General features: G+C 52.6%; 1 protein-coding gene across 1 annotated transcript in view; it reads left to right on the forward strand.

Annotated features, from left to right (window-relative positions):
* The window catches only part of HACD2 (3-hydroxyacyl-CoA dehydratase 2), a 104336-nt gene extending 94657 nt beyond the window's left edge, over positions 1-9679 (forward strand). Inside the window, exon 8 of the transcript XR_012331497.1 lies at positions 1912-9679. The gene's annotated coding sequence lies outside the window, so the exon portion shown is untranslated. The remainder of the gene's footprint in view (positions 1-1911) is intronic.
* Positions 9680-12205: the final 2526 nt, after the last annotated feature.

A 12205-nucleotide genomic window follows, 5' to 3' on the forward strand; every position in this document is an offset into this window, starting at 1 on the left:
CTATTTTCAGTCTTTATCCTTGAAACATCTTCAGGGCTAGAGCTCCTTGAACACCATGAAAAATACTAATCTGTTAGCAGCTTTCCCCATCAGAGGATGTTAACATGTCCTGGGGGCAACAGAAAAAGAGATGCACGAGGGCTTAGCCTGGGATCTGGGAAGATTTTCCTTGTTTTTTGTTTTTAATAAACCACCATCTCAAATAGGTAATGAATTACACATGAGATTGAGAACCCAGGTGTCAGCAACCCTGGATGGAGTCTACCATTTGCTACTTTCTGGTGCGTCTAAAGGGAGCCTACCAGTGGATGTGAACTTATCTGTCTGAGAAGACCCAGCTGGGACCAACAGCCCCAAATTGGATCAGCCAACTGCCACTCCCCCTGTGCCTACACCCCAGTTTAAGTGCCCGCTGTCAGCCCGTTACTCAGGCTCATGTCCTCTTTGAGGCTCCTGGTGTCAGGAAATCATCTCCCTGACTTTACCCTCATTCCTGAACGTCACCAGGTGACGGCTGCTTTGTCCTGGTGTGCCCTGTTATCTGACAAGGCCTTAGAGTTCCTTTCGCTCTGGGTGGCATCCTCCCCATGTCAGCTCACCACCTAGATGCTTGGGAGCCAGAGAAGCCATCACTCTCTGTGCAGAGGAAACTGAGGCTCTGAGAGGGCACGTGACTTCTCCAGGGCCACATAGTGAGACAGCTGGGACCAGTTCTCTGCCCGCCCCCCCCACCCCCGCCAGGGCAGCTCCGGGGCTATGCCCTGCCCTCTGCTGCTCACACCCATCCATGGCTTTCTGAAGCTTCCAGCTCTCTCACTGTTCCCCATCTCTCCCTGTTCCCCAATCTCTCTTGCCCATGACCCCTCAGGCTTCCCATCAGACTCTCCTGCCAGACTCCACCATTCTTCTCACTGTTATCAGAACCCCCGTGCCCCTCTGCCCTCCCACTGCACCCTCTTGGCAAAACCCTGAGCTGGGATCATCCAGCTGCTGCCCTTCGCTGTGCCTCACCCTTGGGGCTGCCTGGCTGGCACTGCCCATGATTCCCTTTAGACTCCATCCTCCTTAAACCTCTGACTCACTCCCAGCCCAGGATAACACCCCCAATTTCAGAGAAATGTGCCATCAGGTAGCAATTCCTTCAACTTTCTATCACCACGTCTATAGACTTACCTATACTGAGCATACCCTTTTCTTTTCCTCCTGTTAGAATGGAAGGGGTGACCTTCTGTCCAAAGTTAATCCCCTCCTTGTGTTCTAGATGTTTCCACCACACACACACACACACACACACACACACACACACACGCACGCACGCACACACACACACTTAGGGATCTCACTCCAGCCATCCCATGCTCTCTGTACTTCCTCTTTGCCGTCTCTTCCCATGGAGTGCCTCCCCATCTTGGCTTTGACCCCAGCCCTCCACCTTCTCTCCTCCTGTTCTCCTCTGCTTCTCACCTCCCACTCTTCCCGTCGCACCCAGCCTGGCTCTTCCTGTCATGCCACCGACACGGCTCTGTTCCAGGTCACTAGTGACCTCCTTGTTAGGAAATCCAGTGTATGCTTTGTGGTCCTTGTCGTACGGTTGAAATTGGGGTACTACCTGCTGGATGTTAGAAATAATGATATGGTTTTGGAGTAGACTGGGGGCCCCAGCAATACCCAGTCCTGGCCCAGAACTCTCATTTTTTCTCCATGCATCTCTAATGAAGGTGTATGTGAAAGAAACAAGGGGGAACCAGCCAACAAAATGTGTAATGGTTAACTGTGGCTTGAGCCCCAGGGGAGCATTCTGGTAAGCTCCTCATAGAACACTCATGCTTCCTAAACCAGTAAGAGGAAGTAGCTCAGACTAAAGGCAATCGTGAGACCTGCTCAGCTTACCTCTCACCCTGTTGTTCATAGGTCCTACCACTGTGGAAAGGCTGACCCAACACACCACCATCTCCAGGGAAGAAGTACTCACAGATGGAATGCCTGTGCCACCATGCTTGGCTCCAGGCTGGCCTGGGCTGGGAAGGACAGGAAAGCATCCAGGGAGAAAGAGCAGATTTGGCTCTGTGCACCACCTAATGGCTAGAAGAGCCAGAAGAGAGACCCACACCCCTGTACACCAACCTCCTAATGATGCCCATTGACTCCACTCCCTCTCGCTAGCAGATGGAGCTCCATCAGAATCTCGAAACTGAGCACAAAGATTAGCATTCCTCTTCCTTGGGAAGGAGCCAAGACATGCTGAGGAGAATGAAGAGGGATCTTGGAATGCCTCCCAGGAAGCCAACATGGTTCTCGAAATGATCTTTGCTCTGGACAGCCCGCTCCTCTGGTTGCCTCCTGCCTCCTTGACCAAACTTGCTCAAGTCTCTGCCAAAACCCCCTGACTCACAGGTTGAGTGCATCAAGGATCGCCCAGGGTACTTGACAAAATCAGATTCCTGGCTCCCTCAGAGCTCCTGAATCTGAATCACTGGAGATAGAGACTGGGGCTGTATTTTCACCCAAGCTCCCGGGGGATTCTGGTCCAGGGGCTTACTCTGAAGAACGTTGCCTTCAGGGCTCCTGACCCTGAAGGTTCCATCCTAACTCCTTACTTCAAATCTGAGGCCCCTGATCACCAGCCCCCGGAGCAGATTTGGCCCTTGAACATGTTCTCTTTGGCCCACATTACTTTTTTTTTTTTTTTTTTGGCGGTACGTGGGCCTCTCACTGCTGTGGCCTCTCCCGTTGCGGAGCACAGGCTCCGGACGCGCAGGCTCAGCGGCCATGGCTCACGGGCTCAGCCGCTCTGCGGCATGCGGGATCCTCCCGGACCGGGGCACAAACCCATGTCCCCTGCATCGGCAGGCGGACTCTCAACCACTGCGCCACCAGGGAAGCCCCCACATTACTTTTTTAAATTGAATCAGTTGTGAACACTTTAAAGTTGAGACATGTTATGTAACCATCTAAGAGAAATCAGAAGATGAGGCAGCAAGAGTCACTTTCCCATATGTTGGGCATCGGTGAGAACCCAGGAGGGCTGCCCATGGGACTGGGTGCTCAGGAAGGGATCAGGCTCAGGCCACGGTGCCCCCTGTCACCGCCCAGCCAGGGCCCTCTGGAGTCTGACGCAGGAGCTGGAGAGGAGGAGCAGGGCTGCCACGGCTTCACGTTTCCTCTCTGTGCTGATGACTGCAGGCCTCTGACTCAAGCCTGCATCCGTCTCAGAGCTCTACTAGACCCCTTCACTTGGGCATCCCGTAAGCGCCCAGAGCTCAGCCTATCCAAAATGAAACTCCCCGCCTCCCCCTGCCACAATCCCTTCCTCCTCCCCCGTCCTAGTCTTTCCCACCTCACTGGATGGCATCCCATCCACCAGCTGGTCAAGCCAAGAACCTGGGAGTCATCTCCCCTCTTCTGCTCCCTCACTGGCCCTCACTTAGTTTTTAATCAGTCGCTAAATCCTATTGATTCTATCTCCAGAGGATCAATAGAATTTATCAACGTCCCTCCTCCGCTGCCTCTTCTCTTATCTGGGCCACCACCATCTCAGCTGGACGGCAGCAGTGGCCTCCCAACCGGCTGTCAGCTTCCACGCTTGCCCTCCCCCCAAATCCATTCTCCATACAGAGCCAAAACAGCCTTTTCAAATGCAAGTATTATCACGCGTTCTCTGTCTCAGCCTGCAGTAACTCCACTGTTCTTGGTGCAACGTCCAGACCCCTGAACCTGACCCAGTGACTTTCTGCGACCTGTGTCGGCTTTGTCTCCACCCTTCTGCACCCCATGTTCATGAAGACCTATCAGGCCCTTGGGGCGCCTGGCTCTCACCTCCTGGTCTTTGTCCAGCACATTCCCTCTGCTGGGAGGTTCTCCCTCTCCACCTGGTGAATTCCTTCCTGTCCTTCAGGAGTGGCTGTGGCCTGGCCTCCAGGAAGTGCCTGTCCGAGGTCCTAGGACCGGCCCTGGTGTACTTCCTGGATGCTCCCACAGCGCCAGGGAGCCAGAAAAAACCAGGAGCCCCGTTAAGTGAGAGTTTCAGGCAACAGTAAAGTATGTCTCATGCAATATTGTAATTTCTGAGGCCACTGTGACAGTGCTTATATTTCCCTCCCATTTCTCACTGCCATCTTTTCTCACCTGTTTGCCTGTCAAGACTGCAGACTCCACAAGGGTGGGAACTCCTCCAGGCTTGTGGACCACTGTATTCTCAGTCCCCAGGCTTCTACTAGGGTCTGGGGGACTGGCAGGAAACAAAAACAAATGATTAAATAGGGTCGTTTCAGATACCAGTAAGTCCTTTAAAGAAACTTAGGAAGTCAATGTGGTAAGAAGGGGCTGGGCCTGCAGCTTTGGCTCATGTGTTCAGGCTTGGCCTCTGAACAGGGATGGATGCAGGATTCGATCCAAATTCCACAGATCCCAAAGCGCACAGTGGTTTCCCTCCACCATGCTGTCTCCCTGCTCCCTGGAGCACAGGGGCATTGGCAGGGGGCAGGGGGTTCATTTAGGATGACTTTCGGGGGGTACCCCACCCAGATAGTCTCTCAAAGCGTACAGCTGCCGGCTCCTTGGAGACTTTGGGTGCCCTTGGGTCCCCTGGCAACCCCCTGAACCAGGCTCCCTGAGAAGCCCAGTGGATGCAATGGGAGGTGGAGGTCCAGGAAGGGCTCCACCTCCTGGGTTCCAGGCTGCATCACTCTGCTTGACACCTCCAGTCGGAGCCCTGGGGGTCTGAGCTTAAAACCCTACCTCCCCACCAGACTCGGCCTTTTCCTCAGGCGCTTCTCATTAGCCAAGCTGATGACAGCTGAGAGTTTGGTTACGAGGAATTCTCACAGCCTGGGGGTTGCTTATCCGCAGCAGCTCAGGACCAGAGCTCCTCCCCGGAGCTGGGCTGGGCCCGGCCTACAGTGCCCAGGGTGCCCAGATGTGTGCCCACATGCCATGGGCATCTCTGTCCACAGGCTAAAGCCTACATTTGTTTGATTACCTCTGCCTCTTCTCCCCTGCATTAGGACAGCTGATCAAGCTGAAAGCTCCAGGCACTTCTCATAGCCTGCCAGCTGCTTGAGGCTGCTTCATTTCATATTCAAAGTCAGGAGAAGATGAGCAGCCCCACCTGCTCCATGGAGAACTGTCACTGAACACCACCCACCTCGTACCTTCCCAAACCTCCAGCCCATGTTGTACACGAGGGAACCATGACATGTCAGAACCGGAAGGGGCCTCACAAGAGCATCGTCACCTGCAGCCTCCACTTGTCCGGACACTGAGTCCAAGGAGAGACAGGAACACAGGCGGTCAGTGGCAGAGCTGGACCCCGCATTCCCAGCCCACAGCACGGCCCTGCAGGCCACTTCTGGGTGTACGATGCTCCTCCAGGGACTTGAGCTTCCTGTCGAGGGAGGCAGAGCCTCAGCTGCCCACACTGTGATTTCAGGTGCAGACTTACAAGGAGATTGGAGAATCGGGGGAGATGGACCCTCCCAGACCCTGGAAAAGATGTCAGGGACACTGCCCGTACCCGGAAGCTTGGAGGACACAACCGGGGGGGTCTGTGCCAGGCAGCCCTGGGAAGGCTGAGGGCGACAGGAGGAGGAGGCCTGCTGTGGGGTTCCAGTGGCCCCTCTGACCGCAGAAACCCCGAGGTGGTACAGCTTAACCCAGGCCCGTGAGGGTTTCCCAGAGTTCCTACAGGTATTAAACCAAGAAAGGAAGTTTGTGGGCTTCTTCCGGAAGTCCCAGCTCCCAGCATCAGCCCCTCTCCCCTCATTGGAGAAGCACAGCCTGGGATGCAGCCTGCAAATGTGGGATCCCAGGGCTCGCCGAGCCTCCTGTCAGGAATCTCGATTCAGAGCCAGGCAAGTTGGCTTCCCTGGTATATTTAGAAAAGTCAGGCTCCGGTTGCTCCCTGTTCCCTTACAAAGTGTGAACTGCACCCATCACATGGAAATGTGATTCACTTCTCAGCAACCAGGCTGAGCTGCTTCCCACCGCCTCCAAACAACCCTCCTTCTCTGCCCCACTCAGCCCTCCTGCGCCCATAGCTTCATGTTCTCCGCCTGGAGCTGAGGGCTCTGGCAATGCTGTGGCCGCGGAGAACAGGTGGAAGGCAGCTCCAGGGTCAAAGGCAGAATGGCTCTTTTGCATCTTTTTGGCAATGCATTGGTCTCGCTTAGTCTGGTTCCCTTCTAGAAATCTGGATGCTTCTTCCTCACCGTCTCCTAACCTTCGATTCTCGATCCCCCCAGCCCACACTGCTCCTCCTGCGGTCTGAAGCCTTGGAAAGGCTCACAGTTTGGTGGTGAGATCCTCATGGAAACAAGTGCGGTAAAGCTGAGGTTGCACCCCTGCAGTCTGTGAGCTGAACGTGGCTTTTTTTTTCCTTTTCTAAAATGATTTGCTAAACTGTTTTGGTTACTAACATTTTTAAATTAAGAGGGTTCACATTTTTAAAAATTAATTTCCTGCTTCTCTTGAAAAAATGCCCTGGAGTTCTGGCAACCCTGGGCCCCAGTCCTACAGGGCACATGGCAGGGTCAGGGTGGAGGCTCTCCCTCTGGATGGGCAGGTTCTCCAGGCGACCCCACCAGGCCGTGCGTTCATTTGTGTTTTGGATGTGCAGCTCAGACATCTAGGGTCTCTCTCCTGCTATACCCGGATGTACCTGCACATAGCAGGCGTAAAGCAGCTGTATAGCCCCTGCTGTAGGGACACAAAGGAGATGTCATTTCTCCCTCTCCTCTTTAATTTCTCATTCTTTTGATCCTCAGTCCCCCTAATTTATCTCCGTTTTTCTCTCCACCGCTCTCTAGTGCCCTATGTTATTGGTTTGTGTGGTTCTATTTTTGCCCAGCACCAACCTCCCCAACCTCTGCCTGGTTACTTGGAGACAGAGCAACACGGAGCTTCAGAGTCAGGCCTGAGTTTGATTCCTGCTCCACTTTCTGCCCTCACCACTTCCCCGAGCCTCTTCGACATATAAGATAGGGACAAAATAATACCTAGTTTACAGGGTTTCTGGGAGGAGTAAAGGAGCCCCTGCCCTGCTCGTTAAATGGCTGAAGGAACTTGAGTTTGCTTCAGTGGAGGGCAGAGCAGAGGCTGTGGCCACCTTGCCAGACACTGCGGGAACCTCAGCCGCTTCCTCACCTCGTGGTCCCGGGAAGTAAGGAGTCCAAGTGCACAGGCTGCTCCCCAGGGGCCCCAGAGGTGGCAGTGCCTCTGGCCCTTGAGGGCAAGAACTCCTTTAAATGACGGGTCTCATCTGGTTGGAGGACATTCTTCAGGCCCAGGCTGGGCTCATCCGAGGAAGCCAGGCCAGTAGGACAAGCCAGGGCCTCAGACCACGTGTTCCCCTCCTTCCTCCGAATGACAAGCTCCAATGCCTGCCCAGACCCCGTATCTGCCCGGGGTCTTCCAGCTGGAGCCCAGTCATGGGCTGAAGGAAACCATCAGTGGAGGCGTGACCAAGGCCAGGGGTGAAGGTAACCGCCTCTCCTCCTACTGGGAGGCACCAGCTTGGTGAAAGTACACTGGACTCTGTAAAGGACCACATCACAGAGTCCCTGCTGTGTCACTCTCTCCCTCCCTGCCACGGGTCCCAGTGTCCTCCTCTGAACAATGAGGGGGTGAGTTCTGGGAACTCTCAGGCAGCCCCTGACACCATGTGATTTAGTCAAGCACAGGGGAGGGACCATATGTTGGAGAGGTGCTCAGGTGATATCAGATCCACAGGTGCAGGAGTAAAAGCTGACAATATGGAATAAATATAAATCAAGGCAGCTGATCTGAGGCTTTAGGGTGAGAGAAAGAGGCCTGGAGCAGAAGGGGTTTGTTTGGTCCATGCTCAGCACCCCCAAGTCTCCCCAGGATGTCCTCTACCCTCAGGCAGCATTACCTCAGGGTAGGTTTCTTTTGGTATTTCTTTGATGACAATGTTGCCAGGGGACCCAGGAATATGAAAACCCAGAGGCACTTCCTCCAAATGCAGAGTGACTCACCCACGTGCTGGCCCCTAACGCAAGGGCGACCCATGGAGAATAACAGTAGCTGGTATTTAACACGTACAACGTGCCAGGCACTGTTCATATTTTTTCATGTATATTAACTTGTGTATTTCTCCCAACAGTTCTACGAAGTCAATACTGCTGGACTCCCATTTTACAGATGATGAAACTGAGGCACAGAAAGGTTAAGTAACTGGGCCATGGTGACCTGGCAGGTGAGTGGCAGAGCCTGGACATAAAGCCAGAGGGTGTTCCAGAACCCGCACGCTCCGTGACTACACTAATTATATCGCTTTTACTGTTGCCCCAAGGCCACAGGGTGCTCTGTGCTGTGCCCCCAGCCTCATCCCCTTCCACCTCATCGACACTGATTCAGGACTTGGGGGGCGGGGCCCAGGGACGTGGTTTTCACAAGCGCCCAGCTGATTCTGATGCACACTCAGGTTTGAGAAGCATGCACCAGAGGACAGGTGGGGAAGATAACGCAGACAGTGAGACCACCCAGGGCGCAAGCTGGTTAATGTAGAAATTGGAAGCATGTCTGTGCATCAGAGGGAAAGGCTGGAAGACCCTCCCTGTGGCTCCCTCTGTGGGATGGGGTCCTCTTCCCTCTCCACCTGGTTAATTCTCACCTTTCTCTCAAATATCACTCCTCAAGGAAGACCCACCCCAGTAACCCCTGGGTCCCAGCTCCCTGCGGTCGTTCTTGTTGTTCTGTATTTCTTTCCTGGAGCCCTAGTATGGGTGGCACTAAATGACTGCCGTTTGTAGGTCAAGTTCTGTGCTGCCCTCTAGGACGTAGGCTCCGAGAGGGCAGGGGTTTTCGCCTTGTTCACGGCTGCATCCCCAGAACTCGCACTGGGTTTGGCATGTAGTAGGCACTCCTGGATGTTTGTTGAATGTGTGACTCAGGTTGCAAAGCTGGGAGACGTAAGTTCAGGTAGAAGGAAAGAAATGTAGAAGAGAGACTGTGCCTTCTGGTCTGCAGGGCCTTTCCCCATCCAGGAATTGCTCAGCCCATGTAGGAATTTCACAGGGCAGTGGAATCCTCCTGCCATGGAATCAGCTCACCTACCTCCTTGCATCTAAGCCCTCTGCTGTTCTTCTCAAAGATCCCTGCAAATGAAAGTTCCTCAGCTCTCCTTCCATGTTATTCCTTCCATGCTCTTTGCTATTAGGGAAGTTCTCCTTTGAGTCTGACTCCTGTGTTTCCTATGCCATTTGTACCGCCCTTTCCCTCCTCTTGAACACAGACTCTAATGTTACCAGAACTAGATAGGACCTTAGAGATGACCAAAGAAAGTAGCTTTCAAGTCTTTTTTTTTTTTTCCCTAAGCAGGAAAAGCTCTTTTCCAAAAAAATCAGAATCTGAATCCTAAAATGTGAGGCCGACAAAAGGGGAGAAGCTCTGATTTTTTAGGGGGTGGAACCCCTCCCAGGGCACCCCCAGGAGCTCCAAGGTACCCAACTTGAAAACCAGTGATAGATCTAAGCCTGACACTTTATGGATGAGAAAATCCAGAGACGGGAAGTGATCTGCCTCAGACAGGATCACAATCCAAGTCTTTCCTGCTTGAAGTTCATAGCCAGCGTTGTTGGACCTCGGTGAAAAAGGCAACATTTGGGTTGCTCTGCAGTTGTACTTTTTAAAAAAAAAAAAATTTATTTATTTGCTTTTGGCAGCGTTGGGTCTTCATTGCTCCACACGGGCTTTCTCTAGTTGTGGTGAGTGGGGGCTACTGTTCATTGCGGTGCGTGGGCTTTTCATTGTGGTGGCTTCTCTTGTTGCGGAGTATGGACTCTAGGCGCGCGGGCTTCAGTAGCTGTGGCACATGGGCTCAGTAGTTGTGGCTCACAGGCTTAATTGCTCCATGGCATGTGGGATCTTCCTGGACAGGGGCTCACACCCGTGTCCCCTGCATTAGCAGGCGTATTCTTAACCACTGCACCACCAGGGAAGTTCCGGTACTTTTTAAAAAGTATGTTCTGGTATCATTTTGGGGACTACGTGTTTTGTGTTTTCGTTATGGTATCTGGTTCTTCACTACGCTAAAAAACTCAATGACAAATTGGGAAAGTTATACAAACACGTTTCCCAAATCTCCAAATCTTTGAACAAAGATGGTCATCACATTTTCTCAAACATTTCCACATAGGGCTGCAGAGTAAGGCCCATCTTTTTTTTATATTATTTACTTATTTATTTCTTTTGGAGTATATTTTGTACACAAACCATGGGATCGCAAGAAAGATCAATTGGAATGAGAAATGGTGGCGTCCTTGGTGCTGGGAACTCATTAAGCCTTTCAGCCCCAGGGACTTGGGGATTTTCATGGAACCAATTTCCTTCTTGGGATTGTTAACATAATCCCATGATTGGAGGATTGAGGGACCTATTAGCTGCCAGCCCAGTGCTCTAAGGGAGCACATTCCCAAGGACCAGAAGAAAGGTCTAGGCGTCTTCATGGATTTCCCATGAACCACAGGCTCTCTGCCCACACCCTCATCCCGCCCTCCACCTTCAGCCGGCTCCCAGACCCCAGCGCAGGGGAATGTGAGGTGTCTCAGGAGAGTGGGGTCAACAGGGGCTGGACTGCAACAGTACTCACTAGTCATTTATCCTCCACGTGCCACCCTTAGAACATTAGTCATGATCATCATGCTTCAGGTGCCATTTATGAAGCTTCTAGTACATTCCAGACACTGCTAATTCACCTAATCCTGACGACAAGGACTGACAATATTGTTATCTCCATTTTGCAAACAAGAACACTGATTTTTACTTTTTTTTTTGCCGTATGCGGGCCTCTCACTGCTGTGGCCTCTCCCGTTGCGGAGCACAGGCTCCAGACGCGCAGGCTCAGCGGCCACGGCTCACGGGCCCAGCCGCTCCGCGGCATGTGGGATCTTCCCAGACCGGGGCACAAACCCGTGTCCCCTGCATCGGCAGGCGGACTCTCAACCACTGCGCCACCAGGGAAGCCCCAAGAACACTGATTTTTAAGAGGAGCTTGAACTGAGCCGAATCTTATTTCATTCAATATTTGCACACATTATTTCCTCTAATACTAATATTATCTCTTTTTGAATGTTCACTACATTCTAAGAGCTTCACATGTATAAACTTGTTTAATCATCATGACAACCCTATGAAATTGGGTACTATTATCATCCTCATTGTATATTGAGAAAACTGAGGCACAGAATGGTTAAGTTCCTCGGCTCCCAGACTCATCATTAGTTCTAGGCAGTCTCAGTTCACTTCAGGCATTGAGGTGGTCCTTCCATGACTCAGGGGAAGCAGTACCAGGAGCGGTTAAGAGTGGGGACTTTGGGGTCAGACACACCTGGGTCCGTTTTCCAGCTCTCTCTGCATGAGTGCAGGCGAATGGATTAGCCAGCTATTGCTACATAACAGCTCCCCCCAGGATCTGTTTACGCTCGGCTGCTTCAAACCACGAACATTTACTATCTCATGGTTCTGTGGGTCAGGGACGCGAGAGCAGCTTCCTGCATGGCTCTGGTTTGGGGTCTCTTATGAGGCTGCAGTCATCTTCAGGCTCTCCTGGGGGAGGAGCAGCTTCCAAATGTACTCACAGGGACCCCTCCACTAGGCTGCCTCCCCACCAGGCAGCTGGCTTCCCCCAGGGCGAGTGATCCCAGAAAACGAAGAGTGTGCCCAAGATGGAAGCCACAGCCTTTGTATAACTCAGTCTCAGAAGCAACATTCATTACTTCTACCCTATTCTAGTCATTAGAAGTGAGGCGGTAAGTCCAGCCTGCGCTCAAACTGGGGGAGCTTACACAAGGATAGTGAACGTGAGGGGGAGGGGAAGACTGGGCCAGCTTAGAGGGCCTGCCAGGCAAGTCACTCAACTTCTGAGCCTGGGTTCCCTCATCTGTAAAACGGAAATCAGAGTACCTGTCTCAAAGAGTTCTTTTAAGTCCTTAATGAGATAACGCCTATAAAGAGATAGAAACAGTGCCAGCCCACAGTGAGTGCTCCACAAATGTTAGGTGCTGTCACCACCAAGGCTGTTAGCTACTTGCGGGCAGGGACACCGCATCTTTTTCTATCACATCTGACCCTACAGTTCCATGCCTAGCTCGGCACCCAGCACTTCCTTTCACCGCACAGACACCAGGCACTGACATCGCCAGTGCGGGAGGGGGGAAGGAGGAGGAGCTCGCCCTCCAGGCCACGCCCG

The sequence above is a fragment of the Tursiops truncatus genome, chromosome 4 (assembly GCF_011762595.2).
Source record: "Tursiops truncatus isolate mTurTru1 chromosome 4, mTurTru1.mat.Y, whole genome shotgun sequence".
Taxonomy (NCBI): domain Eukaryota; kingdom Metazoa; phylum Chordata; class Mammalia; order Artiodactyla; family Delphinidae; genus Tursiops; species Tursiops truncatus.